At 44.9% G+C, this 14,235-nt stretch overlaps 1 protein-coding gene across 4 annotated transcripts in view; it reads right to left on the bottom strand.

Moving 5' to 3' along the window:
- The window catches only part of LOC306826983 (armadillo repeat-containing protein 1-like), a 122,038-nt gene that overhangs the window by 6,357 nt on the left and 101,446 nt on the right, over positions 1-14,235 (bottom strand). Inside the window, exon 1 of one of the 4 annotated variants that reach the window (XM_079348583.1) lies at positions 654-1,334. The exons of 1 other annotated variant lie outside the window; for it this stretch is intronic. The gene's annotated coding sequence lies outside the window, so the exon portion shown is untranslated. Of the gene's footprint in view, positions 1-653; positions 1,335-14,235 lie in introns of those variants that run through there. 2 more of the 4 variants (XM_079348582.1, XM_079348585.1) reach the window with 2 other exon arrangements.

Below are 14,235 nucleotides of genomic sequence, written 5' to 3' on the forward strand. Positions count from 1 at the left end.
GTCCTGGTCCTGGTCTCGCCCTGCAGTGGTCCTGGTCTTGTCTTGGTCTCGCCCTACAGTGGTCATGGTCTTGTCTCGGTCTCGCCCTGCAGTGGTCCTGGTCTCGCCCTGCAGTGGTCCTGGTCTTGTCTCGGTCTCGCCCTGCAGTGGTCCTGGTCTTGTCTCGGTCTCGCCCTGCAGTGGTCCTGGTCTTGTCTTGGTCTCGCCCTGCAGTGGTCCTGGTCTTGTCTCGCCCTGCAGTGGTCCTGGTCTTGTCTCGCCCTGCAGTGGTCCTGGTCTTGTCTCGGTCTCGCCCTGCAGTGGTCCTGGTCTTGTCTCGATCTCGCCCTGCAGTGGTCCTGGTCTTGTCTCGGTCTCGCCCTGCAGTGGTCCTGGTCTTGTCTACAACACTAGGTGGTTATGGAGTCCTATGTTGAAAACCTGATGTTGCATCAGGGCGGGGCGTGTCGAGGTTGATGGTTTGATTCCTGACCTTCTGATGGACCAATGAAATAAGAGAAAGATGATGAAAATGACCTTCATGTCATTTGGACTTTAAACTTTATTCTGACAGTCTTTTAATAACAGTATTCAGACAGACTAACAGGTCGTGGTTTTAAGTCCTGCTCCACGTGAACGTGCAGCCTCGCGCGCGCTGCGGACCCGGAGCTCACCTACCGACAGCGGGGGATGTCACTCCGACAGGCCGCCTCCTGAGCGTCTCCTCTCGGGTCTGAGCAGCGGTGTGAGCCGCTGTGTCAGCAGGAAGGATGCTAATGCTACCAGCAGTTAGCTTCCCCTCACCTGCAGCAGACATCCACCTCTCACGTGACAGGTGACGTCTTTGACGCGCGAGCTGCAGACGGAACAGACTCACAGCTTGTTGTGTTTGTTTGTTTTTTTAAATTCAATAAAAGTCTTTTAAAGATCCGTTTACTGTCAGATATCCTGATGCGGCGACTCTTCCTGCTGTAGAGATGCAGGGCGTTGACGTATCAAGATGGAGGCCTGTGATTGGACGGCTGGCGGCCACCAGATCGTGCTGACCAATGAACAGCAGCGTTGTAGGAGTTAAAGGTCCCACGCCCTGTGTCTGCAGACACACTGATGCAGGATCACTTTAAAGGGTTCATGTTCCCCTGAGCCCCCTGACTAAAACAAACAAACAAACAAACAAACAAACAAACAAACAAACAGCACGTGACCTTCTTTAAGAAATGTTTATTTATGTCCACATAAATCTACCACATCAGAGAAAACAAGTTCAAGACATTAATGTTCAATATAAAACTTTCATTTTATTATCAATAAATACAAAATCAAAACATAATGTCAGAAATGAAAAACGTAGAAGAAGAAAACTTTATTGATCCTGTCAGGTGACAAACATCATTTACAGAACAATCAATCAGTCAATCAATAACCAGTTTAAACCATTAAACAGGAGGCAGAACCCCCAGAGTCCAGTCCAGACCCTGAATGATCCCCGGGGACACCTCGTCCTTCTTTCTCCTAAAACCGATATTACTTTGGTGCCTTGCTCAAGGGCAGTGATCAGGCAGAAATGTACATTGTTACAGCAGCAAAGCAGGATAAAAATCACTTAAAATTAAATCAGATAAAAATATAAAAATGTTATAAAGGGCTCCCAAAAAAACACAATAAAATTCAAACATTGAAAAAAGCAACAAATGGAACAACATGGAAGTAATTAAGTGGACAGACAAGCAGTCACAGGTGAAAATACATAAACCATACAGGACAAACAAATGTTAAATATATATTAAAGTAAAGTCTGTCTGACTCACAGACAGGACGCAGCTGGGCAGAATAAAGTCCTCTTACAGCGAGACTACCATGAACCGGTCCTGGATTGACTCACTTTGTTTCTGTTCAGAGAGCAGATGATAATGTGTCTGTTCAATGAAACATTAGGACAGAACAGTTCACATCGTGTCTCACTCAGTTCTGACAGAGCTCAAGGTTTGTTTGAAAGAGACGATTTAAAATACAAGTAAAAATTTAATTCATGTTTATTCAGAATCAGAGTGAAGATGTGTTTATAGTCCAGCAGAGGGCAGCAGAGACTCGCGAAGACCGAACATGCAGGACTCATTCTGTTTACTTAGAGTCGACTCTGAGCTGTGAGACCCACAGTGACGGGAAACCCTCAGAGTCTGAACCTGAACCTGATCAAACCCTCAGAGTCTGAACCTGATCAAACCCTCAGAGTCTGAACCTGATCAAACCCTCAGAGTCTGAACCTGATCAAACCCTCAGAGTCTGAACCTGATCAAACCCTCAGAGTCTGAACCTGAACCTGATCAAACCCTCAGTTTGAACCTGATCAAACCCTCAGAGTCTGAACCTGAACCTGATCAAACCCTCAGTTTGAACCTGATCAAACCCTCAGAGTCTGAACCTGATCAAACCCTCAGTCTGAACCTGATCAAACCCTCAGAGTCTGAACCTGATCAAACCCTCAGAGTCTGAACCTGATCAAACCCTCAGAGTCTGAACCTGATCAAACCCTCAGAGTCTGAACCTGATCAAACCCTCAGAGTCTGAACCTGATCAAACCTTCAGAGTCTGAACCTGAACCTGATCAAACCCTCAGAGTCTGAACCTGATCAAACCCTCAGAGTCTGAACCTGATCAAACCCTCAGAGTCTGAACCTGATCAAACCCTCAGAGTCTGAACCTGAACTTGATCAAACCCTCAGTGTCTGAACCTGATCAAACCCTCAGAGTCTGAACCTGATCAAACCCTCAGAGTCTGAACCTGATCAAACCCTCAGAGTCTGAACCTGATCAAACCCTCAGAGTCTGAACCTGATCAAACCCTCAGAGTCTGAACCTGAACCTGATCAAACCCTCAGAGTCTGAACCTGATCAAACCCTCAGAGTCTGAACCTGATCAAACCCTCAGAGTCTGAACCTGAACCTGATCAAACCCTCAGAGTCTGACCCTGATCAAACCCTCAGAGTCTGAACCTGATCAAACCCTCAGAGTCTGAACCTGATCAAACCCTCAGAGTCTGAACCTGAACCTGATCAAACCCTCAGAGTCTGAACCTGATCAAACCCTCAGTCTGAACCTGATCAAACCCTCAGAGTCTGAACCTGATCAAACCCTCAGAGTCTGAACCTGATCAAACCCTCAGAGTCTGAACCTGATCAAACCCTCAGAGTCTGAACCTGATCAAACCCTCAGAGTCTGAACCTGATCAAACCCTCAGGGTCTGAACCTGATCAAACCCTCAGAGTCTGAACCTGAACCTGATCAAACCCTCAGAGTCTGAACCTGATCAAACCCTCAGAGTCTGAACCTGATCAAACCCTCAGAGTCTGAACCTGATCAAACCCTCAGGGTCTGAACCTGATCCAACCCTCAGAGTCTGAACCAGATCAAACCCTCAGAGTCTGAACCTGATCAAACCCTCAGAGTCTGAACCTGATCAGACCCTCAGAGTCTGAACCTGATCAAACCCTCAGAGTCTGAACCTGATCAAACCCTCAGAGTCTGAACCTGATCAAACCCTCAGAGTCTGAACCTGAACTTGATCAAACCCTCAGTGTCTGAACCTGATCAAACCCTCAGAGTCTGAACCTGATCAAACCCTCAGTGTCTGAACCTGATCAGCCCCTCAGAGTCTGAACCTAATCAAACCCTCAGAGTCTGAACCTGATCAAACCCTCAGACTCTGAACCTGAACCTGATCAAACCCTCAGAGTCTGAACCTGAACAAACCCTCAGAGTCTGAACCTGATCAAGCCCTCAGAGTCTGAACCTGATCAAACCCTCAGAGTCTGAACCTGAACCTGATCAAACCCTCAGAGTCTGAACCTGATCAAACCCTCAGAGTCTGAACCTGATCAAACCCTCAGAGTCTGAACCTGAACCTGATCAAACCCTCAGAGTCTGAACCTGATCAAACCCTCAGAGTCTGAACCTGATCAAACCCTCAGAGTCTGAACCTGATCAAACCCTCAGAGTCTGAACCTGATCAAACCCTCAGAGTCTGAACCTGATCAAACCCTTAGAGTCTGCACCTGATCAAACCCTCAGAGTCTGAACCTGATCAAACCCTCAGAGTCTGAACCTGATCAAACCCTCAGAGTCTGAACCTGATCAGACCCTCAGAGTCTGAACCTGATCAAACCCTCAGAGTCTGAACCTGATCAAACCCTCAGTCTGAACCTGAACTTGATCAAACCCTCAGTGTCTGAACCTGATCAAACCCTCAGAGTCTGAACCTGAACCTGATCAAACCCTCAGTGTCTGAACCTGATCAAACCCTCAGAGTCTGAACCTGAACCTGTTCAAACCCTCAGAGTCTGAACCTGATCAGACCCTCAGAGTCTGAACCTGATCAAGCCCTCAGAGTCTGAACCTGATCAAACCCTCAGAGTCTGAACCTGAACTTGATCAAACCCTCAGAGTCTGAACCTGATCAAACCCTCAGAGTCTGAACCCGATCAAACCCTCAGAGTCTGAACCTGAACCTGATCAAACCCTCAGAGTCTGAACCTGATCAAACCCTCAGAGTCTGAACCCAACAGAAACTGAAAGGTAAATATTGAAGTCATGTAAAATGTCAGAAGGCTGAAGAGCAGCAGAGAAGATGAAGGGAGGAGCTTCAGAAACAGAAAAGGTCTCAGTGCTGTTTAAACAGAAACAGGTCTGAGATGGAGGCAGTGCACTTCAGACTGGTTCTGATCCTGCTGACAGGTACCTGACATGATTTATATTAAGACTACACATTCACATTGTGCTTCATCAGACAGGTGCAGACATGAGATAATTGTATTTTATTAGACAGTGAGGTCGATTTACTGTAAACTCAAAGACAGGTGTGATGTAAATCTTGTTTCTTCTTGTAGGTGTCAGCTGTAAAGATCTCAATCCAGTTCAGAATGAAGAGTCCAGTTTAGAAAACCAAACTGTCACTCTGACCTACAGATACTTCAAAGCTGCTCTTCCTGATACTTATTTCTTCTGGTATCGACAACATCCAGGAACTCAACCACGGTTTCTCGCCTCTCACACATTAACAGGACTTATATCAGCTCCAGTCTCTGGACTGTCTGTTACAGTGAGGGAGGATAAAATACATCTGGATCTACAGATCTCCTCTGCTGCACTGACTGACTCTGCTGTGTACTACTGTGCTCTGAGGCCCACAGTGACAGGAAACACCACAACTCTGTACAAAAACCTCTGGGGAGAAGACAACACAATACTCCTCAACATCCACTATAGGGAGTCACACACTGATTTCTTGAGGTGTTCCACAGGGTTCATTCCTGGGTCCTCTCAGTTTTTAATTATATGCTGATCATGATATATTGATAACATGATTTGATCAGGTTTCCTCTGTGTTGGTGAAGATTAATGGATCTAATAAAACTGTTAAAGACCTTCATAGAGTCTGGAGAAAACCTGCTGGAAGAGTCTCTTTAATACACAACTGTAATATTATTTATGCCCACTAGAGGCATCATAATCAAGGGGGCAGATCACCACAGCACTCTGTTCAAGCATTCATATGTAACAGCTGCTGTAAAGTGAACTATTCTCACACTTCTGGCTGAACATCAGCTCAGGTCTCCTGTTGGTTCAAACCTTGTTGTAGAGATGGAACTTTGGCTGTGGATTATTCTGGCTGCTCTTCTATTTGGTGAGAAAGTATAGCAGAACACATTTTATTTATTGCTGACTTATTTGTGTCTGTTCTTAAGGATAGGTAACTTATTTAACCTCAAGCCTTTTTTCATCAATCAATAATTCATCTCTTCCTCTTTCTGTTCTCTTCTCAGAGTGTAAAGGAGAAGACAGAGTGATCCAGCCAACAGAAGATGTCTTTGCTTCTGAAGGAGACACAGTCACACTTCACTGTACATTTGAGACTACAAGTACAAGTAAAACTTTGTTCTGGTACAGACAAGAAGTGGGTGATTTCCCAAAGTATCTGTGGAAAAGCTATGTTGGAGTATCAGAAAACGCTCCTGGTATCTCAGCAGACAGATTCAATGTAACAATCATTGGGACATCAGTTCCTCTGAAGATCCAGAAGCTTCAGCTGACTGACTCTGCTGTGTACTACTGTGCTCTGCAGCCCACAGTGACAGGAAACACCACAACTCTGTACAAAAACCTCTGGAGAGAAGACAACACAATACTCCTCAACATCCACTAGAGGGAGTCTATCCATCCATCCATTTTCTGCCTCTTTTCCGGGCTGGGTCACGGGGGCAGAAGTCTAAGCAGAGACGTCCGGGGGGGACCTACGGGTATCTGGGACTGCAGCTGGATGACAAGCTGGACTGGTCGCCTAACATGGACACTACCTGCGAGAAGGGACAGAGTCGTCTGTGCTTCTTGAGAAGGCTGGGGTCCTTCAACATCTGCAAAAAGCTGCTGCAGATGTTCTTCCAGTCTGTGGTGTCCAGCGTCCTCTTCTACGCCGTGGTGTGCTGGGGAGGAAGCTGCAAGAAGAGGGACGCAGCATGCCTGGACACATTCTTCACTTTTTTCTCACTCCTCATCTGCACTGCAGACCTCAGAGTCAGCCTCCAGTTGGACACTTTAATACATATTGATAGTCACCTTACTGAGCACTGGTCACTTTACTGATAATCACTCTAATCATGTCTGGTTTTATCCTACTGTATTGTTATGCTACATCTGTAATGGTTGACATGATCACCCTAACTAGGTCAAGTTTCACTCTGTTGTCTTCGACACTTAATGCTAATCTGCTCCTCAATAGTTGGGTACTTTAATGATAATCACCCTGATCACTCCTGATTTCACCTTATTGTTTTGGACACTTAATGCAAATCACTGCTCCTTTATGTTGCTGAGCACTTTAATGGCCCAGTCTGCATTCCTGCATGGACTGTTTAATGACTGTACTCACACCTCTGGCACTACCTCAAACACCTCTGTACATGCACATGTAACTAGTTTCTAGAAGGTCAGCACTTTGTTTCTAAGGCTCTTTAACTGTTTACAGGTCTCTTTTAACCAGCACATGTTTTTCTCTCCTCACAGGTTATGTACATTTATGCTATATAAGTTTTAAGTCTAATGCTAATAATAACTGCACAGGTTTAACTTGTAATTATGTTTACTCTTAGTCACATAGGGGCTGCTAAATCTTGTTTGGGGGATTATTGCATACAGGGGGGGACAGAGGGTGTGTATTGTAACTAATGTCTTGTGTCCTGCCTGTCTGTATACTGCTACTGGATGCCTTGAATTTCTCTCGGGATCATTAAAGTATCTATCTATCTATCTATCTATCTATCTATCTATCTATCTATACTAATACAGCCACACCATGACTGCGGTCGCTGCACCGATCCGTTTGTTGATCTTCTGCTCCATCTTCCCCCCACTGCTGAACAAGACCCCGAGATACGTGAACTCCTCCACCTGGGGCAAGGCCTCCTCACCGACCAGGAGAGGGCAAGCCACCTTTAATAATAATACATTTTATTTACAGATGCCTTTCAAAACTCTCAAAGACACCTCACAAAGCCTACGATAAAAACAGCACAGTAACAATTACATCAATAAAATGAACATTAAAAAGACAGATTTATAGGATGTAGTAGATTTATGAGACTGGAGGGGAATTATCAGACTGAATATGAGAGTTTATAAAGATGATGTTTCGAGATGAAATTTAAAAATGGAGAGAGTTGATGTTACGTATGTCAGGTAGGAGGGAGTTCCAGAGGTGGGGGCAGACCGAAGGCTCTGGACCCCATGGTGGACAAGCATGAAGGGAAGAAGAAAACCTGAGAGTGTGGGTGGGTGAGTTGATGTGCAGGAGTTCAGAGAGGTACAGTGGGCCGAGGTTCTGGATGGCCTTAAAGGTGAGGAGCAGAATTTTGAAGTTGATGCAAAATGTAACCAGGAGTCGATGAAGCTGCTGAAGGACAGGAGTGATGTGATTGACAGAGGGGGATCTGGAGATGATGCAAGCTGCAGAGATCTGGACCAGTTGAAGTTCATGGTTGGACTTCAGAGGGAGGCCGAACAGAAGGGAGTTGCAGTAATCGATGCAGGTTATAACCAGGATGTTGACCAGGATGGTGGTTCTAGATATTCAGACAGGGAAGAAGGTGGGAGGGAGGAGGTGGGTTTGGTGGAAAGGTAGAGCTGGGTGTCATCTGCATAGCAATGGAACTGGATGTTATACTTAAGGAAGATATATCAAAGAGGAAGGAGATAGATGATGAAGAGAAGGGGACCCAGGACAGAACCCTGAGGAACACCAGCAGTGACTGGAAATAAAAAGATGTAAAACTCTTATCAATCAAACATAAAGTCCAGTTACTCCAAATGTAAATCTGTGGACCTGTGTCAGCCTGGTCTCATTCCTCAGCCACACTACAGTCCTACATAAGAGACAAACAAAGATGATTTTAGAGTTGAGTGGAGGGAGGGGTTAAAGGGAGGAGTCAAACTGAGACTCAACCACCAAAAAGACAAACTTTCACAAAGGTGCTTCATACAGAAGGAGACTCTTTATGTTTAAAGATGCTGTCAGTATATTTGAGTCAGTTTGTGTTTCTGCTCACATTAACAGGTAGGTCATTAACAATATCAGAGCTTTATTCATTCAAAAAGAGGGTTTAGAATCAGCAGCACTTCTTTGTTCTTACTGGAAATCACATGAAAGAGAGTAAGTGTTATTTTCCCTTCAGGTGTTATCTGTGATGATCTCACTCCAGTCAAGAATGAAGTGTTGGGTTCAGAAGACAGCACGATAACTCTGTCCTACACATACTCCAAGACTATTTCTGGTGGTGATGATTTCTTCTGGTATCAACAACATCCAGGAAAACAACCAGAGTTTATTCTGTATATCTCTGGGCTTAACTCTTCAAGACCAGCAGAATCTCTCAAATCAGACTCTGAGTTCTCGACTAAGGTGTCTGGAAAGAACCATCTGGATCTACAGATCTCCTCTGCTGCACTGACTGACTCTGCTGTGTACTACTGTGCTCTGAGGCCCACAGTGACAGGAAACACCACAACTCTGTACAAAAACCTCTGGAGAGAAGACAACACAATACTCCTCAACATCCACTAGAGGGAGTCACACACTGATCTGCTGGTCCAAACATTCACACTCTTTACAAACAGATGGAAGACTTCTCCCACATCGCTCTCCTGACACGTTCACCTCAACTAGACAGCATCAACCTCCACTAGAGGGCCACATCATCTAGTAGGTGGTACAAAACCCAGATACTGAGCTCCACCTGTCTTTGAATAAGAACTTCTGCTGAGAAGAGAACAAACATCACTGTGAATGTTGAACATCAGAGAGTTCCTCCTGTTGGTTCAAACCTTGTTGTAGAGATGGACCTTTGGCTGGGGATTATTCTGGCTGCTCTTTTCTTTGGTGAGATGAAATAAACACATTTGAATGATTCTATTTCTTAAAGAAGTAAACTGGAGTTCAGAGCAGGAATCTCTGACCTGTTGACATGTGTCTGTTCTGACTATAACTGTAGAGTTGACACTATTCACTGTCTTCCCTTCAGACTCACTAACAATGTTTAGTCTCATGGTGTCCATTTCTACACTTTTTACAGGACCAACAGCTGGAGACACAATCTCTCCTGTAGACCATCAAGTCAGTGAATCAGAAGGACAATCTGTCACACTCAGGTGTAACTATGAGACAACATACCAGTATGTTGACCTCAACTGGTACAGACATCATTCTGACCTCCAGGCACCTCAGTTTATACTCTGGAAAGGAGCCAGATCAAGGAGTGGTTCTGAATATATTCCAGATAAACGATATGAATCTCAAACATCACACAGCTCAACTGAACTGACCATTAGAAAGCTAACCCCTGCAGACACAGCTCTCTACTACTGTGCTTTAGAAACACAGTGATACAAAGTGTAGAAGAGGCTGTACAAAAACCTGAACACAGATATCTGACTACTCTTCAAAGAGGAGGGAAGTGGGATTCAAACCACAGCTTCATGTCAGATGGATTCTGATGATTCCTGTTTGTTCAGAGTCTCTGTGGTTACAGCTGCTGATGACACTCTGAGGGAGGATCCACATGAACACAATATATGCACTCAACACAAAGATTCATCACAAGAATAAACAATAGATAATTCATCAATTAAAGTGAGTTCTATCCTCGTAATCATGAAACACAGGACATGATGTAAAACTGTCCATTGTTCCAATGTGTGGTATACACATGAGATCTGCCTTCATGCTGAGAGTGGAGTGAGAGCTGTATCTCAGATGTGGGAAAGATGTAAATCTTTGGACACATCATCAGTGGTGTATCTTTGAATCAGGGGGTGTTGCAGTTTTTCAAACAAAAGAGGGAGGACGGATAATCAAAGCAACCATTGAGTTAAGATAAATAAAGTTTATAAAGCACATTTAGAACAGCTTCAGCTGACCAAAGTGCTTTACAGGCACACAAACAAATAATTACCTGGACTAAAAATAGTCAGGGACTCAAACCATCAAAAGGGTAAGAAACAACCATTCTAATAAATAAAGGAAGTCAAGGACCCTGACCCATAGGTGAAGAGTCAGGGACTCATAAGAATCATGAAACACGGGACACATGATCAGTAGTGTACATTTGAGTCACAGGGTGTTTCAGCTTTTTAGATTCCACTTCCTGCTTCCTGAGAGTGTAGACATGTTTTTCTTAGCTCTCCGCTTTGCGCTCTGCTTCACTCCCTTTTTTTTTTTTCCTCTCTTTTTGCTTTTTTCTCCCACACCTCGATGCGAGTAAACATTTTTGACGTTTACCAAGAAAGCCATTTATTCCTGGAATACCTCTGTTTGTGGAGACATTTTTCTTAGCGGACAAATCAGGTGCCTACTGTCAGCTAAAAGCTAACCAGTACCGTGATGCCTCCTTTCTCCACTGATGACCTCCACAAACTGCTGCAGCAGGTCGCAGTTTTGGAGAATAAAGTTCAACGTTTAGAAATAAACGCAGAAGTGAATGGACCCGGCGAAAATGACAGCACTCTTCCGTTGATTCAAAACAACAGACTGGAGAATGCTAACATTGAGCTAATGAGCTCTGATACAGCTCCCACCAAACAGAGGGGCTGTGCAAAAGGTAACAAATCTGCCACTATCAATCCTCCCTGGAATGCTCTCGGGGCAAAACCAAAGAGTACACCAGCTGCCACATGGAGACGTCCAACAGGTAGAACCCAGCGCCCAGAGATCTGTGATGCTACAGGCTGGCCCGCGGTATCTGCCTCCTCAACACCGGTGCAGAGGAAGACACAGCCGTGGATAAAGGCTAAAGGGAAGATTACCAACAAGGCTCCAATACCAGCGGCTGTGGAGTTACAAAATCAATTTCTTCCTCTAATGCAAGACCCAGGATTTCCAACTGGACACCTGGACAACCCCCTGAACCCACAGAGAAGGGTACGACCTGACAAGAAGTCAGAAGTTAGAAAGCTACAAGGAAAGCTACTGAATGATGCTGAGACTCTGGTTGTTGGTGATTCTGCTATCAAAGATGTGAGAAGCATGTACAGCAGAAAAACAAGAGTGTTGTGCTTTCCTGATGATACAGTCTCCAACATGACCGACAGAATCTTCAGCATTTGTGAAGAAAGTCCCAATTTGAAACACCTTGTACTGCACACAGGGCCAAATGATATTGGGAAAAGACAATCTGAAGTGCTCAAACATGACTTAGGTAATCTGCTAAATGCAGTGAGCTCTCTGAAGGTTGAAGTCTTTTTCAGTGGGCCTTTACCACCAGTCAGAGGAGGAGGAGAGAGATTCAGCAGACTGTTGGCAATCAACAGATGGCTTTCAACAGAATGTGAGGTCCACTCAATCCATTTTATTGACAATTTTAACTTTTTCTGGGACAGAAGACATTTTTTCAAAGGAGATGGCCTTTCCCTTAACAAGTCAGGGGTGATGCTTTTCACCTCCAATCTCTCTTTCTTCCTGCATCACACTGTTCCCACTGCCAAGGACAAGAGACAAGATGAACCCAAACAAAAGGAGCAAACACCAAAACATGAAGGAGAACCGACTCCCCCCCCCCCCGCCTATGTGTTCTGGCCATGAGGGGTGCCAAAATGAAAAAGAAGAGGCCGTATGTCCTTCACCAGGAGCCACTGCTGGAGAAGATTCACCTATTCCACCTACTCAAGAGGATTCACCAACTCCACCTGCTCGAGAGAATCCCCCAACTCCACCTGCCCGAGAGGATTCACCAACTCCACCTGCTCGAGAGAATCCCCCAACTCCACCTGCCCGAGAGGATTCACCAACTCCACCTGCTCGAGAGAATCCCCCAACTCCACCCGCCCGAGAGAATCCCCCAACTCCACCTGCTCGAGAGAATCCCCCAACTCCACCGGCTCAAGAGAATCCCCCAACTCCACCCGCCCGAGAGAATCCCCCAACTCCACCCGCCCGAGAGAATCCCCCAACTCCACCCGCCCGAGAGGATTCACCAACTCCACCCGCTCGAGAGGATTCACCAACTCCACCTGCTCGAGAGAATCCCCCAACTCCACCTGCCCGAGAGGATTCACCAACTCCACCTGCCCAAACTCCACCCAGTTCACCGGGTATCCCCTCCCCCTCCTCCCCCATGTTGGAGTTTACTGAACAAATGAACAAACTTGTCAACACTGGTACCAGACTCACTCCCCTCCAACCTGGGATCCTATCCCCCCTAGTTCCCCTACAACAACCCGGCCCCCGTCCACTACCTCTGCGCAGACGAGCCCCACCTGTACCCCCTTCCAAAGCTAGATCTGAACCTACACCAGTCTCCCAATAAGAGCCCAAAAGAGTGTGTGTACTGATGTGTTCTGGGTCCAGGTTTTAAGGCACATGCTAAGCCTGACATCTCCAGGGAAAGGCCAGGGCCCTTTGTCCCGAAAGTTTTTAACATACCAGTTATCTCAAATAGCTGCTGGCATGGCGCAAAGTACATCAGTAGACTAAAACGTACGGTCACTCTATCTAACTTGATTCCAGTTGTGCGTCAGCCACAGTGTGAATCTAGCAAAGTTAATAGCATGTTACAATTTGCTCTACTAAATGTTAGATCTCTATCAGGCAAGTCACTTTTAATAAATGATCTCATAATCGACTTAGGAAAAGAGAGAGCTCACTGTACAAAAACCTCTGGAGAGAAGACAACACAATACTCCTCAACATCCACTAGAGGGAGTCACACACTGATAAACTTCTATGGTCTGTCATGATGAAGGCTTGATGTTTGTCAATTCAGAAATGAAACTAATTGAACAGATGAGTCTCCTCCCAATGACTGCAGAGGTGTTTGATGACAGAGAACTGTTTGATTCCAGCTGTGAACATCAGACCAAACTCTACTCACTAAACTGAATCATACTGAACATTCAGTTACAGCATCTCACCTCTACAAACATGGAACAACTCACTCTGATGTTGGTCCTCTCAGCTCTCATAGGTATGTATGGAATAAATGGACAGTGTGATGTGATTTGGAGAACAAAGAGTCTTTCAGTTTGGACAACAGTTGTCATTATAACATTAAATATGTTAGATGTATCGTTATGTCTGTTCAATGTAAAGATTTAATGATGTAACCATGAATTATTTCTTTGGTTTCATCTTTTTAGGTGTCAGCTGTGATGAACTCACTCCAATCAAGAATGAAGAGCACAGCTTAGAAGACAGCACCGTCACTCTGTCCTACAGTTACTCCAAAAAAGCTGATGGTAGTGATTATTTCTTCTGGTATCGACAACATCCAGGAAAACAACCAGAGTTTATCGCTTCTCACACTTCAACAGGACCAATTTCAGCTCCAGTCTCTGGACTGTCTGTTACAGTGAGGGAGGATAAAATACATCTGGATCTACAGATCTCCTCTGCTGCACTGACTGACTCTGCTGTGTACTACTGTGCTGTGAAGCCCACAGTGACAGGAAACACCACAACTCTGTACAAAAACCTCTGGAGAGAAGACAACACAATACTCCTCAACATCCACTAGAGGGAGTCTCACACTGATAAACTTTAGTTAGATGTGTTCATACAACCTGGATTATTTAATGCTGATAGAAACTAAATAAAAAGATAAAGTTAATATAAAACAAAGTGTTGTTAATGAGGTTTAGTGTGATTTTATTTCCATGAACAATACCTCATCATATTTGTGTGTTACAACAAATCCTCTGTTCCCTATCAGAGTGTAAGT

This window comes from Symphodus melops (genome assembly GCF_947650265.1).
Source record: "Symphodus melops genome assembly, chromosome: 7".
In the NCBI taxonomy this organism is placed as follows: Eukaryota; Metazoa; Chordata; class Actinopteri; order Labriformes; family Labridae; genus Symphodus; species Symphodus melops.